At 36.1% G+C, this 15908-nt stretch overlaps 1 protein-coding gene across 5 annotated transcripts in view; it reads right to left on the bottom strand.

Annotated features, from left to right (window-relative positions):
• CAB39L (calcium binding protein 39 like) overlaps window positions 1-15908 on the bottom strand; it is a 159973-nt gene that overhangs the window by 120521 nt on the left and 23544 nt on the right. Inside the window, exon 1 of one of the 5 annotated variants that reach the window (XM_056794838.1) lies at window positions 4257-4340. The exons of the other annotated variants lie outside the window; for them this stretch is intronic. The gene's annotated coding sequence lies outside the window, so the exon portion shown is untranslated. Of the gene's footprint in view, window positions 1-4256; window positions 4341-15908 lie in introns of those variants that run through there. 5 annotated transcript variants of the gene reach the window in all.

The raw sequence follows: 15908 nt of genomic DNA, 5'->3' as shown, positions 1-15908 counted from the left end.
ACAACAGTGTACAATGATCAACTGAGAATGGCTTAACTGTTATTAACAATGCAAGGAGGTAGGACAACTCCAACAGACTCATAACAAAAAAGGCTTTCCACACTGCCACAAAAGGAACTGATGGCGTCTGAATGCAGACTCCATACCATTCTCTACTTTATTTCCTTCATGAATTTTTCTCTAGTGAAAGTGATATCTGTCTTCTTTCATGACATGACATGAAAATAAATAACACATGTATATGATATGCCTGCTATCTTAGGGAAAAGGATAGGTTTGGGAAGGAGAGAACAAAGATCATGGATTACAAAATGTCAGAAAACAATTGTTGAAAATTGTATTAACATGTAATTTGAAAAAAAAATTTTTAACTCTATAGGATTTCTTAAATACTGAAAATTTTAATTTAAACTAGCAGTTGTGCTCCTAAATATTTTATTGTCTAAGAGAGTGGGCTAAATTCATGTAGGATTTAGGATTCCATTCCTATATCATTCTAGAGTACTGTGAATATGAACTTTAAGTATTACAATTTTAAACAACTATTATGTTTAAAAAAACCTTTAAACAATTATATAAAAAAGAAAGAATAAGAGCTTTCAGCACATTAAATAGATCTTCTGGAAGATTATTGGGAAAATATATGTAAGAGTTACACAGAATAAGGAGGCATTGATAGATAATGGCTGCAGTACTCACATGTGTGAATTTCAAAACTACTCCACCTTATTCAGACCATTCTTTAGAAGATAGGATTTAGCTATTTCCTGATCAATAACAAAAGAGATACTTGGAATAACAGAATCAAGTCTTGGAAACTACATTCTCCACCCTACTCAGTGTAAGAAGATTAGGAAGGGCTGCAGCAAACTTGAGATTTAATTATTTGAGAATATGTCCTTCAACAGACATGTGCAAAAAAAGGACAGACCTCTGGGCAGTTCTAAGTCAAGCTAGAGCCACCCTTGGCACATGTGAGACGCAGGAAGTGAGGTAGAGAACAACCTCTGGAGTTCTCGGGACTTCCTGTGAGGAGGGCTAGAATTCAGTTTGAGGCTGGTGCTTGGGGTTGGAGGAGCCCCGAGGACCACTGTAAAAAATAGACTCGAATACAGGACTACAATCCCCACGAGCCTTTGCTCCACTTCCCCAGAATGCCTTGTAATCTCACCTGGGCCGAGATCGAGAAGGTATTTAAGCTGATTCAAAGGCTTTTGAGAGGCTTTCTCTTGGCTCTTGGACTTCCATTTTGGGGCAGGCATGGCTTTTTTTCATAATGTAGGTGAGGTTGTGTCTAGGCCACTCTATGGCCTGGACACGTGTTTCTTATCCTGTATTTTCTTTAATCCTTAATCTTCAATAAAGCTCTAAAAAATATAATACTCCTTGAAGAGAGTAACTAATTTCTACCTGCCTCAGTCTCCCCATATTCTTAAATTTTCATATTTACAGTTGGCGACCTAATGGGGAAAAAAACTTTCAATCTTCTGACTTCTTTTTTGATCTTAAATTCAGTTTTAATAGCTAGTACCTAGAATTTTTTTTTTTGAGCCACATCTCTCTGGTCAAGGTGATTTTTTTACCCTCGCAAAGCTGTTGCTCGATCCAGACTTGTTGCGTTTGCCGCCCACCCCACCCCACTCGGCTCAGCCGCTTTTGCCTGCAGGCGTTCAGCCCCCGATCCAGACCTGATTCAAGCAAGATTGAAATCACCTGGTTCCCGATCTCCCGGCCCTCTGGCCCTGCCTGCCTGTTTCTGCACCCCAGACCCAGGAGCATGACAACCACCTGCTCATCACCCAGATCCTTGGAGCAGATTCAGTCATCGCTCAGGACTCATTGCGACCAGCTGGTAACAGTATTGGCCACGTGGGTGGAGGGGAGAGAGGAGAGGGAAAGAAGACCAGGTAATTTTCCCTTAGGCTAAGCCTCTGAGCAAATGGGGTATTGACTCCACGTGGGCTCCACGTGGACTGGGGCAGGAGGAGGGATCATATCAGGGGAGAGGGGAAAGAGAGACTAGAGAGGAAACAGATTTTTTAAAACAGAAACTTAAAAAGCAATGGGCTGTTTAAAAGGATTTTTGACTGTTCTGGTAATTTCATTGATTTTACCTGCCTGTCAGGGAGCAGACTCAGCACAAAGATTCAACTTTAACTTTGGGGAGGCAAATGGGTGGCTCAGCAACCTGATAGCCAGACATAAAGACATTCGGTCCTGGGTTAAAATCTGGCCTCAGATTCTCCCCAGCTGTGGGGCTCCAAGCAGATCAATAGCCATTACCACTCTGCCTTCGGACAATAGACATTTAAATGGATAATTAAAAACAAACAAACAAACAAAAACCCCCCAAGAAACTTTGAAGAGACTAAAGGCTATATTTTGAGGCATTTCAGATTCCAATGGTTTATAAAAATCTCTGTATTCTATTGCATTTTTTGTTATGGTTTAACTTTGTGATTTTAAGTTCATATATTACTGGATTCAATATTATTCTGCTTGAACTGAAGGTTGATTGAATTTATTTTGAATGTACTGAGTTTTGAAATTCTGTTGTTTTTCCCCTATAACTGTGCTGAAAATATTGCTGTGAATAAGCCCATATATGAAAAAACAGCCTTTCTATTTTGACTTTGTAAATTATCACATAGATGGACTTCAGAACTGGTTATAATTGTATTAACAACCTTGGAAAATTTAATGTGCTAAATACCTCAAATGATTTTAAGGGTTTTTTAAATATGATTTTTGAAATTTTTTTTAACAATCTGGTTATTTTTGCCTGCCCCTACCACAAGGTAAGGCCCATTAGCTGAAGTGAAATATATTTTATAACCCCCAACCTTCCCACATGTGAATGGAAGTTGGGCAGTTAATCTTAGGGCATTTGTATCCCTATAAGCCTCCAAGAAAAAGGAGCACCCCTTTATTTATACTCTTCAGCTCACTATTTTACTTCTACCAGAATGATATATAGATTTCTTGATTATGTTCTTAACCCAAGATGAGTTTTATTTTGTTTAAAAATATGTTTATACACCAAGGTTGAAAGATTGCTACGTTTGTAAAAACTTGTGACAAATATCCATCAATTTATAGGTTTTAAAATGTCAGGAAGGCTGTAGCAGACACTGTGGTATATTCAGAGTTTGGTCAGATATCAAAAATACCAAATTCACCTACTGGATCCTGGACCATCACTAATTGCCTGACTTTTGTCTTGTCACTGGACTCTGATGACTGTGAAAGAAAGAATGAGGCTAAGATTCTCTGCAATTCTACCTCACTTAAATCCAGTTCACACATGAGTTAAGACATTACACTGTGAAGTCATTAGTCCTTTTCCAAATGAAGGAAGAACAACAACCACTACTAGGTTTATATCCAAAAGAGATTTTTAAAAAGAAAGAGGAAAAGACCTATTTGTACAAAGATATTTATAGAGATTTTTGTGGTGGCAAAAAATTGGAAATTTAAGGGTTGCCCATCAACTAGAGAATTACTGAACAATTTGTGGTATATGATTGTGTTAGAATACTATTGTGTTTTAAGAAATGATGAGCAGGACACTTTCAGAAAAACATGGAAAGACTTATATGAACTGATGAAAAGTGATGTGAGCTGAACTAGAACATTGAACTTAGTAACAATAATCAACTATGAATAACTTAGCTATTCTCAGCAATACAATGAATCTAAGACAAATCCAAAGGACTCATGATGAAAAATGCTATCCACTTCTAGAGAAAGAACTGATGAAATCTGAATGCAGATTGAAGCATGCTATTTTTTACTTTTCATGCTTTTTAATTTTATATTTGTTTTCTTCCACATGATTAATATGGAAATGTTTTGCATGATTGCACTTGTACAACCTGTATCAAATTACTTGCCATTTCAGTGAGGGAAGAAAAGATGGAGGAAGGTAGAAAATTTGAAATTAAAAATTTTAAAGAATGCTAATTGTTTTTACTTACACTTTGGAAATAAGATCTTTTTTTAAAGGGCAAAGTAAGCCTCCTATTTTAACTTAAAAAAAGTATAAATAAATTTTGAAACAAAAACTTCAATATAGTTACCTTCTCTCTGTTTTTATCCCCTTTACTGACTTTGGATTGCATATATACCAATATTTACATATGTTATTTTTATATAGTTGTAACATATTTATTTATGACAGTTAGGTGGCTTGGTGGATACAATGCAATTTGTGGAGTCAGGAAGACCTGAATTCAAATCCAGTATCAGACACTTACTGCATGATCCTGGCCAAGTCACTTAATCCTGTTTTCCACTCGGTTTCCTCATCTGCAAAATGAGCTGGAGAAGTGAACCACTCCAATATCTTTAATGAAAAAGTTCCAAATGAAATTGTGAAGAGTCAGATACAAATGAAACAATTAAACAAGAAAAATATATTTATATTACCATGCTTATTGTTTTTTACTACATATAGTATTTATTATGTTATTCTTATTTACAACAAAATATTTTATTATTTTTATTCAATCATTCACAACTGATATTCACTATACAATATTTAAATGAATTGCTTTTGAAAATGAAAGTAATGTGATCTGAGCAACTTTAAATAAATGACTATTTTTTATAATGTTCTTAGGATAAATTCTCAATAATCAGATTATTAGGTCAAGTTAAAGAATTATTTTTTACATTTACGTAGACTACTACATTTGTTTCCCCACCAAATCCACTAATTCACAACCCTATCAGTAATGAATTTTTTTCACTTTTGCTCATTTACTAGCACTGAGTTTTGTCTTTTTTTTTTTGTCAATTGTCAAATTAGGGATAAGGTAGTATCTTAAGAATTATTACAAGATTCACACCAATTCTTTTATAATTTCAAATGACAGGTTTTAAACTGTAGCTTCCACAAAGTCCTACTTTGATGCTTCACTGTAGCATGAAGGTTAGCTTAGGTTCTGGAAGGCTATTCTCAAACACTTTCTACCTTGTTGGAAATGTTTTTATAATAGTCCTGGCAAGAAACTGTTTGCTTTCTGAGAATCTGTGTAGCTAAGTACAGAAAGGCTTGCCAAGTAGGGATGAATTCTTTGACCATGGCAACCCATGAAACAAAGAAAAATATAAAATGACTCAGTTCTGTACAGGCTGAATTCGTAACAACAATGGCAAAACAGTAGATAGAAGAAGAAAAGGGAGGTTTCTAGGAATAACCATTTTTAGACCATTCACAAATATTAATATAACCATAAGTATTATAAAACATAAAATCTCTGCTGAAAGATTGCTGAATACAGCAGTGAAAGAACTTAAAGAATATTTGAAGAACCAGCCACAAAGCCAAAAAAGAAAATTACAACTAAATTGGAATATGGCTCAGAGATTGTGCCTAATGGGACAAGCAAATGAAATGTGAAACCAAAGGCAATAAGAAATATAATTTCATAAGTCATTTCGTTATCTCACATTGATGTGCTCATTACAAGCAAAAAAGATCACCATGAATCTGGCAGCTACGACTGTCCCAAACAACTGTTGTAACTCCACAGGATCCTAAAAATTATATTCTCTGATACTCAGTTATAAAAACTCTTGATTATAACCCCTTTATTCTCATGATAGATACCACCCTGGTTCTCCTCACCACTTATGCCTACACTTGGGCAATACTGAGAGGGTTGCCTCTCTGGGGTTTCTCCCCACTACAAGATATCTTTCACTAATGTCTTTCCTAAAGTGCATGTCACCTCCTTACAGAATAATCTTTAGTTGTATTATTTTTGTCATAAAATATAAAATAGTTTGGCTTTTTAAAGCCCTTCTTAACTTGGCCTCAGAGCTTATTTTTTAATCTTCTTATACCTTATTTTCCTCTGACATTAGCCTTCTTGCTGCTTCTCACGTAAGACAACCTACCCCTTTACTCTATGCTTTTTCAAATCTAAAATTTTATTTTGTTTTCATGAAGACCCACCTTTTCCCCCTGCCACCTCCATGCCTCTATCCTGGAAAAAATATTTCCCCAAAATTACTTGTTTCTCTTGTAATTTTAGCTGCATTGCTTTTGTTTTTTGTTTTATTTTTTTTTAAATTGCATGTAATCAGAATTATCCATTTTACCTTCCATTATTCTACCTTATTTAGTCATGATATCTTTCCCTATACATAGATTTGACAAGTCATTTCTTCATGCTCCTCTAATTTGCTTATGGGGTCACCCTTTATGTCTAAGTCATGTACTCACTTGGTGTTATCTTGGTATACAGGGTGGGATGTTGGTCTATAACTACTTACTTTCCACTTTTTCTAACATTTTCAGTATATGTTGAATAATGAGTTCTCACTCAATACTAGGGGTCATTGGGTTTTCTAAATATGAGACTAGTATGAAAATTTACTTCTTTATATAATTTGTTCCATTGATCAATGTATTTCTTAACCTCAGTACCAAACTGTTTAGATGATTTCTGCATTGTAGTATAGTTGACATCTGATATTGCTAAGCATCTTTCCCATCTTTTTTTTCCAATAATTTTCTTGAGATTCTTGATATTTTGTACCTTACACAATGTTATTTTTTCCTAGTTCTATAAAGTAATCCTTTGGAAGTCTGATTGGTATGGCACTGAATACATAAATTTAGGTAGTATTGTCATTTTTATTATACTGGCTTGACTTTTTTCGGAGTGATTAATATTTCTCCAATTATTTAGATATCAGAGTGTTTTGTACCTATGTTCATATAGTTCCCGTGTGTGCCTTAGCAGGTAGACTCTTTAGTGTTTTATATTTTCTGAAGTTATGTTAAATGGAATTTCTTTCTAAAGCTTCCAGCTGGTATTTGTTGATAATAAGTAGAAATGTTGGTGATTTATGCAGGTTTATTTTATATCCTGCAACTTTGCTGGAGTTGTTAATTGTTACAGTTTTTTAGTTAACTCTCTAAGGTTCTTTAAGTTAATCAGACCTGCAAAAAGTGATCATTTTACGTCTTCTTTGTCTATTATTCATTCTTTCTATTTATTTTTCTTGTCATTCCATAGGTAGCATTTTTAGCACTATATGAAACCATAATGGTGACAGTGGACTTCCTTGCTTTACTATTGACCTAGTAAAGACCTGTATTTGATCTAGATCTTGGTTTCAGGTAGATACTATTGTCATAGTTTCTAGTTTATTTTGTTTTGGTTTTAATATGAATGGGTGTTGGAATTTGTCAAAAGGTCTTTCCACAGCTATTGACATAACAATAGGATTTTTGTTGTTTTTGCTATTAATGTGGCCAATTATATTTTTGGTTTTCCTAATATTGACAGCCCTGCATTCCTGGTATAAATGCAGTCTGGTCATAATGTATAAGCTTTGTAATAAGTTGCTGTTGTTTCTTTGCTGATATTTTAACATTTCTGGATCAATGTTCCTTAGAGATACTGGTCTATACTATCGAGATCATTTTGCATCACAGAAGAAATTTTTAAAACTCAATTTTTCCAATATTTTATATAGTTTTAGAATTAATTGTACTTTAAATGTTGTAAAGGATAATTTTAGTGTTGTGACCTAAACTATATTAATTATTGGTTGCCATGGGATATCTCAAATAAAATACCCAAGACAGCTGGAAATTTTGGTGATTTTAATTAATATGGAAGAAAGAAATTATGGAGAAGAGAGAGGGAAAAGGTATAGGATTTCTCCCGCCTGGCCTGTGCCAGGAGGAAGATTAGAGGCTTCTAGGAAGATAAAGTTTGGAGAGTAAAGGAGGAAGGAATCAACCTAAACTCCAAGAGAGCTCAGCTAAGATGCCTGAACCTGAACTATATCAAGGGCAAACTCACTGCCAAAACCCAGACAAATAGCTGCCACCACGCCAAGATGTCAGGACGCTTAGCACTTTGCTAGCCAGAGCCACATCTCCAGGGAAAGATGCCGAAGAGAGGAAGTGATGCAAAATATATGGGCGGTTTTACATCACTTTCCTACGTCTCATTTATACCAATGGTAACTTAGCTGGACTTAGGACAGCCCAGGGGTCTGTCAGCTGTTTCTGCACATGTCTGTTAAAAACCATCATCTTGAATACTTAATCCTTAAGTATGGGTGTAGACATTCCTGATTTTGTTAAAGAGAGTGTCTTCATTGTTACAATCAAGAGATAACTAAATCCAATCTTCACAATTTCCCCTGGTGATCATTGGGAGACTAGTCTCCCCACTGATCACTTAATATAATCATCTTGCAGTCCTAAAGCATTTCTAACTACAGATGTATACAATATTCAGTTTCTAAGAGGAACTTACAATAGTTAGAAGAGGGAAATAGAAGAAAGACAGACAGCAAAACCAATGTTTGCTGAATGCTTTGACAAAAACCAATTAGGGGGAAGTCCCCTTTTGGCATAAGAGTATACATTCAAATAAATGTTCAATCAAACTTCAGTTCAATCTACCACACCCAAAGTTCATTCTGGATCTTCTTGATGTAGTGTAGGTTTTCTGGCATCTTTCTGCAACAGTTCATTCTCTGGATTTAGGAGTTAGCAAGCTTCTTTCCTTGAAGATCTTTCTTGAACAAAAATTCAAAATATTTGATTTTTATTAAAATACAATCATCCCCTGAAGTGGGTATTAAAAAATATCCAGTTCAGCTCAGGATGCAATGTTGAGTTATGGGAGTGTATGATTCAATTATCAAAAGAAGAGAAAAACAAAGGAAAAAAATATAAAGAAAAATGGAAGAAAGTTAAACTTTTGGTAGAAAGAAAAAAAATTCAAAATCAGAATCAAAATACCAAAATCTATGTATATAAAATGTGGAGTAAGGAAGAATAAATTCATAATAGGCCCTTGCACAGGTCCAATTTAAAGTAATTTCTATCCCACAAGTCTGTAGGACAGAATGCAGTAATATTTCACTTAGCCATTTGCAGCCAAGATTACAGGAAATTGCCATACTATAAGAAGAAAAGGAACTAGAATTTTATTTTGATAGGGAAGTGTCATTCCCTTGTCTGATTTTTCCTTCATTCTCATGGATAGAGGGAGCCAGGATGATAGCCAAACTTTGGTACTTGTCTGTAAGTATTTTCACAAAGAGTGTGGATACAAGGAAGGCCTACATCTTAACATATGTCAAGGGTTGCAACCTCGAGTCTCACACTAGATTCAAGTCCTTTGTATTGGCTTAGAAGTGCATCAATCCTGTCTGGATTGGTTTCTTTCTTTCTTTCTTTCTTTCTTTTTTTTGTTTTTTTTAAATATATTTTATTTGATCATTTCCAAGCATTAGTCGTTAAAGACATAGATCATTTTTTTCCTCCCCCCACCCCCCATAGCCGACACATAAATCCACTGGGCATTACATGTTTTCTTGATTTGAACCCATTGCTTTGTTGAAAATATTTGCATTAGAGTGTTCATTTAGAGTCTATCCTCTGTCATGTTCCCTCAACTGCTGTCTTCAGGCAGTTGCTTTTCCTCGGTGTTTCCACTCCCATAGTTTGTCCTTTGCTTATGAATGGTGTTTTTTTCTCCTGGATCCCTGCAAATTGTTCAGGGACATTACACCGCCACTAATGTTGAAGTCCATTACGTTCGATTATACCACAGTGTATTAGTCTCTGTGTACAATGTTCTCCTGGTTCTGCTCCTCTCGCTCTGCATCACTTCCTGGAGGTTGTTCCAGTCTCCATGGAACTCCTCCACTTTATTATTCCTTTTAGCACAATAGTATTCCATCACCAACATATACCACAATTTGCTCAGCCATTCCCCAATTGATGGGCATCCCCTCGTTTTCCAGTTTTTGGCCACCACAAAGAGTGCAGCTATGAATATTTTTGTACAAGTCTTTTTGTCCATTATCTCTTTGGGGTACAGACCCAGCAGTGCTATGGCTGGATCAAAGGGTAGATATTCTTTTGTCGCCCTTTGGGCATAGTTCCAAATTGCCCTCCAGAATGGTTGGATCAGTTCACAACTCCACCAGCAATGAATTAATGTCCCTACTTTGCCACATCCCCTCCAGCATTCATTACTTTCCTTTGCTGTTATGTTAGCCAATCTGCTAGGTGTGAGGTGATACCTCAGAGTTCTTTTTATTTGCATCTCTCTGATTATAAGAGATTTAGAACACTTCTTCATGTGCTTGTTAATAGTTTTGATTTCTTTATCTGAGAACTGCCTATCCATGTCCCTTGCCCATTTATCAATTGGAGAATGGCTTGATTTTTTGTACAATTGATTTAGCTCTTTATAAATATGAGTAATTAAACCTTTGTCAGAGGTTTCTATGAAGATTTTTTCCCAATTTGTTGTTTCCCTTCTGATTTTAGTTACATTGGTTTTGTTTGTACAAAAGCTTTTTAGTTTGATGTAGTCAAAATTATTTATTTTACATTTTGTGATTCTTTCTATGTCTTGCTTGGTTTTAAAGCCTTTCCCCTCCCAAAGGTCTGACATGTATACTATTCTGTGTTTACCCAATTTACTTATGGTTTCCTTCTTTATGTTTAAGTCACTCACCCATTTTGAATTTATCTTGGTGTAGGGTGTGAGGTGTTGATCTATTCCTAGTCTCTCCCACACTGTCTTCCAATTTTCCCAGCAGTTTTTATCGAATAGTGGATTTGTGCCCCAAAAGCTGGGATCTTTGGGTTTATCGTATACTGTCTTGCTGAGGTCGCTTTCCCCCAGTCTATTCCACTGATCTTCCTTTCTGTTTCTTAGCCAGTACCAAATCTTTCTTTCTTTTTTTTTGACCTGTGTGCTCTTTTGGCACTATTCAGGTTAAGTCTGTGCTTTTTTTTGATCCCATTTCCTAGAATCAGACAAAAACATTAATCACAGTCCCATAACAATTATCAATAAATGGCAGGTTCCCACAGTCTAAAGATGTTTGGGTATCTATTAATATTATAGCAAGTATATACTTATATATTTAAACTTATATTACTGTATAATAAAATTAATATCGATTGTATGTACCTTAAGTACAAGAAATGAGAAAAGGGAAAAAATCACATATTCTAATCAAAAGAAAAGCAATAATAAAAATAAGGAAAAAGAGAAAAGAGGAAAAAAAATCAGGAATTCAATGTGTCAAAAAAAAAGCTTCCACTTGCAAATGGATTATCATATCCAATGCATGTATAGGATATAGTCAATTAATTTCAATAGAAGCTGCTCTCTTTATATGTGAGCAATGAATCCAAGAGTCCTTCTCTCCAATCTTTTATAGATGTTGGAGAAGTTAACAATATTTGGAATGGCCCTTCCCAGGAAGGCTGAGTTGCTCCAGTATACTTGGAAATTCTTAATATACACCTTGTCTCCTGGGTTCAGGTCATGAAGAGAAAAGTCTAGTGGTCCAGCTTGTACTTCAGCTCTGGATTCATGAAGTTCACACAGTTTTTGCTGTAATTCCTGTATATAGGAAGCAATAGTAGTATCTCCCCCTAATAGTGATTTATATGCAAGGGAGAAAGGCTTAGCCTGTATAGGCGGATGTCCAAAAAGCATCTCAAATGGTGAGCTGTATAGGTTTCCTCTAGGCCTGCTTCTAAGATAAAATAGGGCCAGAGGAAGAATTTCAGGCCATTTTAAATGTGTCTCAGTGCATAATTTGCCAATCATACTTTTAAGTTCTCTGTTCATCCTTTTAACTTGGCCTGAGCTGTGGGGATGATATGGAACATGGAATTTGGGAGTTATCCCCAAGCAAGAATATATCTGATTTAGAACAGAATCAGTAAAATGGCTTCCTCTATCTGAATCAATACGTGCTACCAGGCCAAAGGAAGGAATAATTTCTTTTAAAAGCACCTTAGAAACAAAAGCTGCTGTGGCTCTGGTCATGGGAAATGCTTCCGGCCATCTGGTCAGTTGATCTACTATGAATAGACAAAATGTATAATGTCTGGCCTTTGGCATTGTTATGAAATCTATCTGTAGGTACTCAAAAGGTGTGTAAGCTAGAGAACGCCCACCAAAGGCTTTGCCATGAAAGGCATGTTGTTTATATGCTTGGCAGGTAGAGCAGGCTGTAAGCCACTTTAGAGGCTATAGTAGTTATACTAGGGGCTATCCATACTCTCTTAACAGAGTCCACGATGCTCTGGGTGCCAAAGTGACCATTTTTATGAATACATTGGCAAATTTGGTGATAGAAACTTCTAGGGAGCAGGGGTTTTCCTTCAGTTGACACCCATACTCCATTAATTTGTTTTGCTTTGAATTTTTGCTTCCATTTTCCCACTTCCTTTTCATTATAGGAAAATGATAAATTTAAGTCATCAGTGGTTGTTAATGTTAAAATTAATTCAGGCCCTTCTATGGCTGCTAGCTTTGCAGTGGCATCTGCTCAAACATTTCCCCTAGAGACAAGGTCAGTGCCACCTGTATGGGCAGAATAATAAGCAATTGGGCGCTGAGAAAGCCCCAAAGTCTGAGTTAAAACACCTATAGCTACCCTTCTTTGCTCATGTACAAAGTAAATGGCTTGTTGTAATCTGGAATGCCTAAAGCAGGGGCAGACAGGATACGCTGTTTTAGATCTGATAGAGCTGACAAGTGTTTTGGCTCTAATTTGAGGGGTTCAGGGACCGAATCCCTCGTTAGTGCTATAAGAGGTTTAGTAATTTCCCCATAGCAAGGAATCCATTGTCTACAAAACCCTGTTGCTCCTAAAATTGCTCTCAACTGTTTCTTAGTGGCAGGAGCACTTAAATTTTGAATATTTTCAATTCATTTTGGAGAAATAGAATGGGCACCTACTTTAGGGAGATATCTAATTTATTCTACTTTAGGGAGATATCACTGAACCTTATCCTTCAAGATTTTATGCCCTCTTTTGTGCAATTCCAAAAGAAGGTGTTTACTATTTTCCTGACATGCTTCTGCATCTGTTGAAGCCAAGAGTAGATCACCTATGTATTTGATTAATTTGCTATTTTTAAATGTTATATTATCTGTGCCTTGGCTCAAAATTTCTGCAAATAAACTTGGGCTTTCCACATAACCCTGGTACAGACGACTCCATATATACTTGGAGCCCTTCCAGATGAAAGCAAAGATATGCCTGGAGTTCTCATGTATGGGAATGGAAAAGAAGGCTGAGCACAAGTCCACTACTGTAAAGTATGTAGCTGTGCTAGGAAGAGGAAATAATAGTATTTATGTTGGAAACTATGGAGTGTCTTTTTATAACATGATTTTTTACAGCCCTCAGATCCTGTATGAATCTATAGAGGTGCTTGCCATCAGGCAGGATGGGTGTGTTGTATTTAGATTTACAAGGGATTATTATTCCCTGTGCCATTTATGAGTTTATTACTGGGGTAATATCCTCTATTGCCTCTTTTGAGAGGGGATACTGAGGAATGTAAGGAGGTGGGCTAGATTTAGTTTTAATCTGCACAGGAATAGCTGATTTAAGTATTCCTACATCAGAAGATGTGGCCCAAAGAGACTCCAGTATATCCATAGGTATTACAAAGGTGGAATGCTCTTTCCCCTCCTGACTCTATGAGAGAATTACAGGGAGTAAATTTAAAGATTCCTCCGATACTTCCAATGATAAGGAACCATCTGAGGAGCAAGTTATTATGGCTCTGAGTTTGCAAAGAAGGTCCCTCCCCAGCAAATTTAAAGGGGAGTCAGACATCAAAAGAAAGGAATGTTGTACCTCTAGGGGTCCTACAGACACCATTCTAGGGGGGAAGTTTTTTAACCCTTTGGGGTATTCCTGACACTCCAATTACATTCTCTGAGCCAATAGAATAACAATGCAAATCAGGTGTATTCTTTAATACACACCTGGAGGCTCCAGTGTCTAAAACACAATCATAATAGGTGTTACCTACCTTTAAGGTAGCATGGGGTTCATTAGTATGGGGGGGGGAATGGGTAGTAGGACATCAGGGTCCAGAAAATCAAAGGTTGTATCCTCTGATTCCTGTGCCCCAGCCCCCCCCAACACCTTCATAGTATTTGGGGAGTTCCTTGGGTACCCGCCTGAAGGGCATTAGCACCCCGAGTATTTTTTGGATGAGCACCACTTAATTTATATTGTTGTGGAGTTATTTGGTTTATCATTTCCCCAATATCTATTCCTAGAGTTATCATTCCTAAAGTTGTGGTTTCCATTATCATTATTATAGTTATTTCTATAATTATCACTTCTGTAGTTGTTATTAAACTGAAGATTCCTTCTGAGTGCCTTGAGTAAAGTTCTACACTCTACCATTCTGTGGCCCTTCTCACAGAATTGGAAGGTAATGGATCTATAATTAGATTCCTGGAGAGGGGCAGGTGCCATTGGTTGAATATCATATCCACTTTCCATTTTAGCCATCTTATCTTTTAAACATCTCAATTTTTCCTTACTTCCTCCATGAGATCATTATTTTCTTCCTCCTTTTCTTTGTTTCCCTTTGAAACATATAGAGCTGTTTTCTGCAATTCTTCAAGGTCCATCTCCAGCCATCTTGGGCATGGTGTTCTAAAATAATCCCTAATCACTTTGCAAGAATTATTGACAAAGTGACTTCTAACTTGTCTTATGCGATTTTCTTTAGATAGGTCAAAATCCAGGTATCTACCCCCAAACTCAATTATTCTGTCCTTGAATCTGGAGAGTGTCTCTTCCTCATTTTGCTTAATTCTTTCAAATTCTGTCCACTTATCTATACTGTCTGCACACTCTCTCATTGCTGTTAAGATGGCCCCTCTACAACAGTATAGTTGTAAATAATCCTCAGAGTTGTTATTGTCCCATTCAGGATCCTGGGATGGCCAGTATGCTGCATTGTGCCCCCGGGTTTTATTAACATGAGCAATTATTTTATTTTTCTCACGTTCAGTTAAAAAAGCCTGTAGCAAGTTTTCAACATCCTTGTAAGATGGATTATACTGAAAAAAAAATGTCTGTCATTTTTTTTTTATTATTAGAAAGGGATCTTGTTCATATGTGGGAATATTTTGTGTAAATTCATTTATTTCTTGGGGAGTAAACTCTATATTGTGCCTTAAAGTCACAACATCCCTGTTCCATCCTATTTCAGGTACTTCTCTTAGAGGAAACAGGTCTCTAATTGAATTTGATACCTGTGGGTAAGTTTGACTAAGACGAGTTTCTTTAAAAGGATGAGATTTCCTTTGGGCTGGAATTGGGTTTTGTGTAGGAGAAGGAACATGAGAAAGTGGATTTCAGAAGGGTCTTGGGGATTAAGTTCAGCCAAGATTTGCAGACCATGAGAGAACCAGTCTGTTAGCTGAGCTATAGGGGAAGGTGTTGTCCATCTCTATTTTGGGGAAGGAAATTTCCTCATTTAGAGGTTCAGAAATAGGTCTGTCAGATTCAGACCTGTTTTTGGTGGGGTGGATGTCTGCCAACTGATCCTGTAAGAAACATTTTAAATTGTCCAAATGGGCTTTATTTTCATGTTTAATTGGGAGTTAATTCATTGGTTTTCAAGTATATAGAGTAATATGTCCAATATATTATTACTTTTTATTTATGAAAGTGTTTAGAGATATTGGTTTTTCTTTAAGGATTCCTTTGACCACATACCAAAAATTATGAAAGGCTTATTAACTATTTCTCATTTGTCATTTGACACACCCATTCCTTAGGATTAACTAATTTAGTCTCTAATTGATTAATCAGAGATCTTTTATTAATAAAATTGTTATTACATTGTGTTCCACAAAAGACTAATTTAATATTTCTGCTTTTCTGTATTTATTATTTGTGAGGTTTTTATCCCCTAATACAGGGATGAGCACACTATGATCTATGATCAAACATAGCCTATCACATATTTTTATATAGTGCATGAGCTAAGAAGAAGTTTTACATTTTTTTAGAACAATAAAACATTTTAAAATCTATTCTTGGCTCATAGGCCATAAAAAAAAGGT

Source organism: Monodelphis domestica, chromosome 4 (assembly GCF_027887165.1).
Source record: "Monodelphis domestica isolate mMonDom1 chromosome 4, mMonDom1.pri, whole genome shotgun sequence".
Lineage (NCBI taxonomy): Eukaryota > Metazoa > Chordata > Mammalia > Didelphimorphia > Didelphidae > Monodelphis > Monodelphis domestica.
Note: the sequence above shows the minus strand (reverse complement) of the source record. Positions and strands in the feature narration are given on the sequence as shown.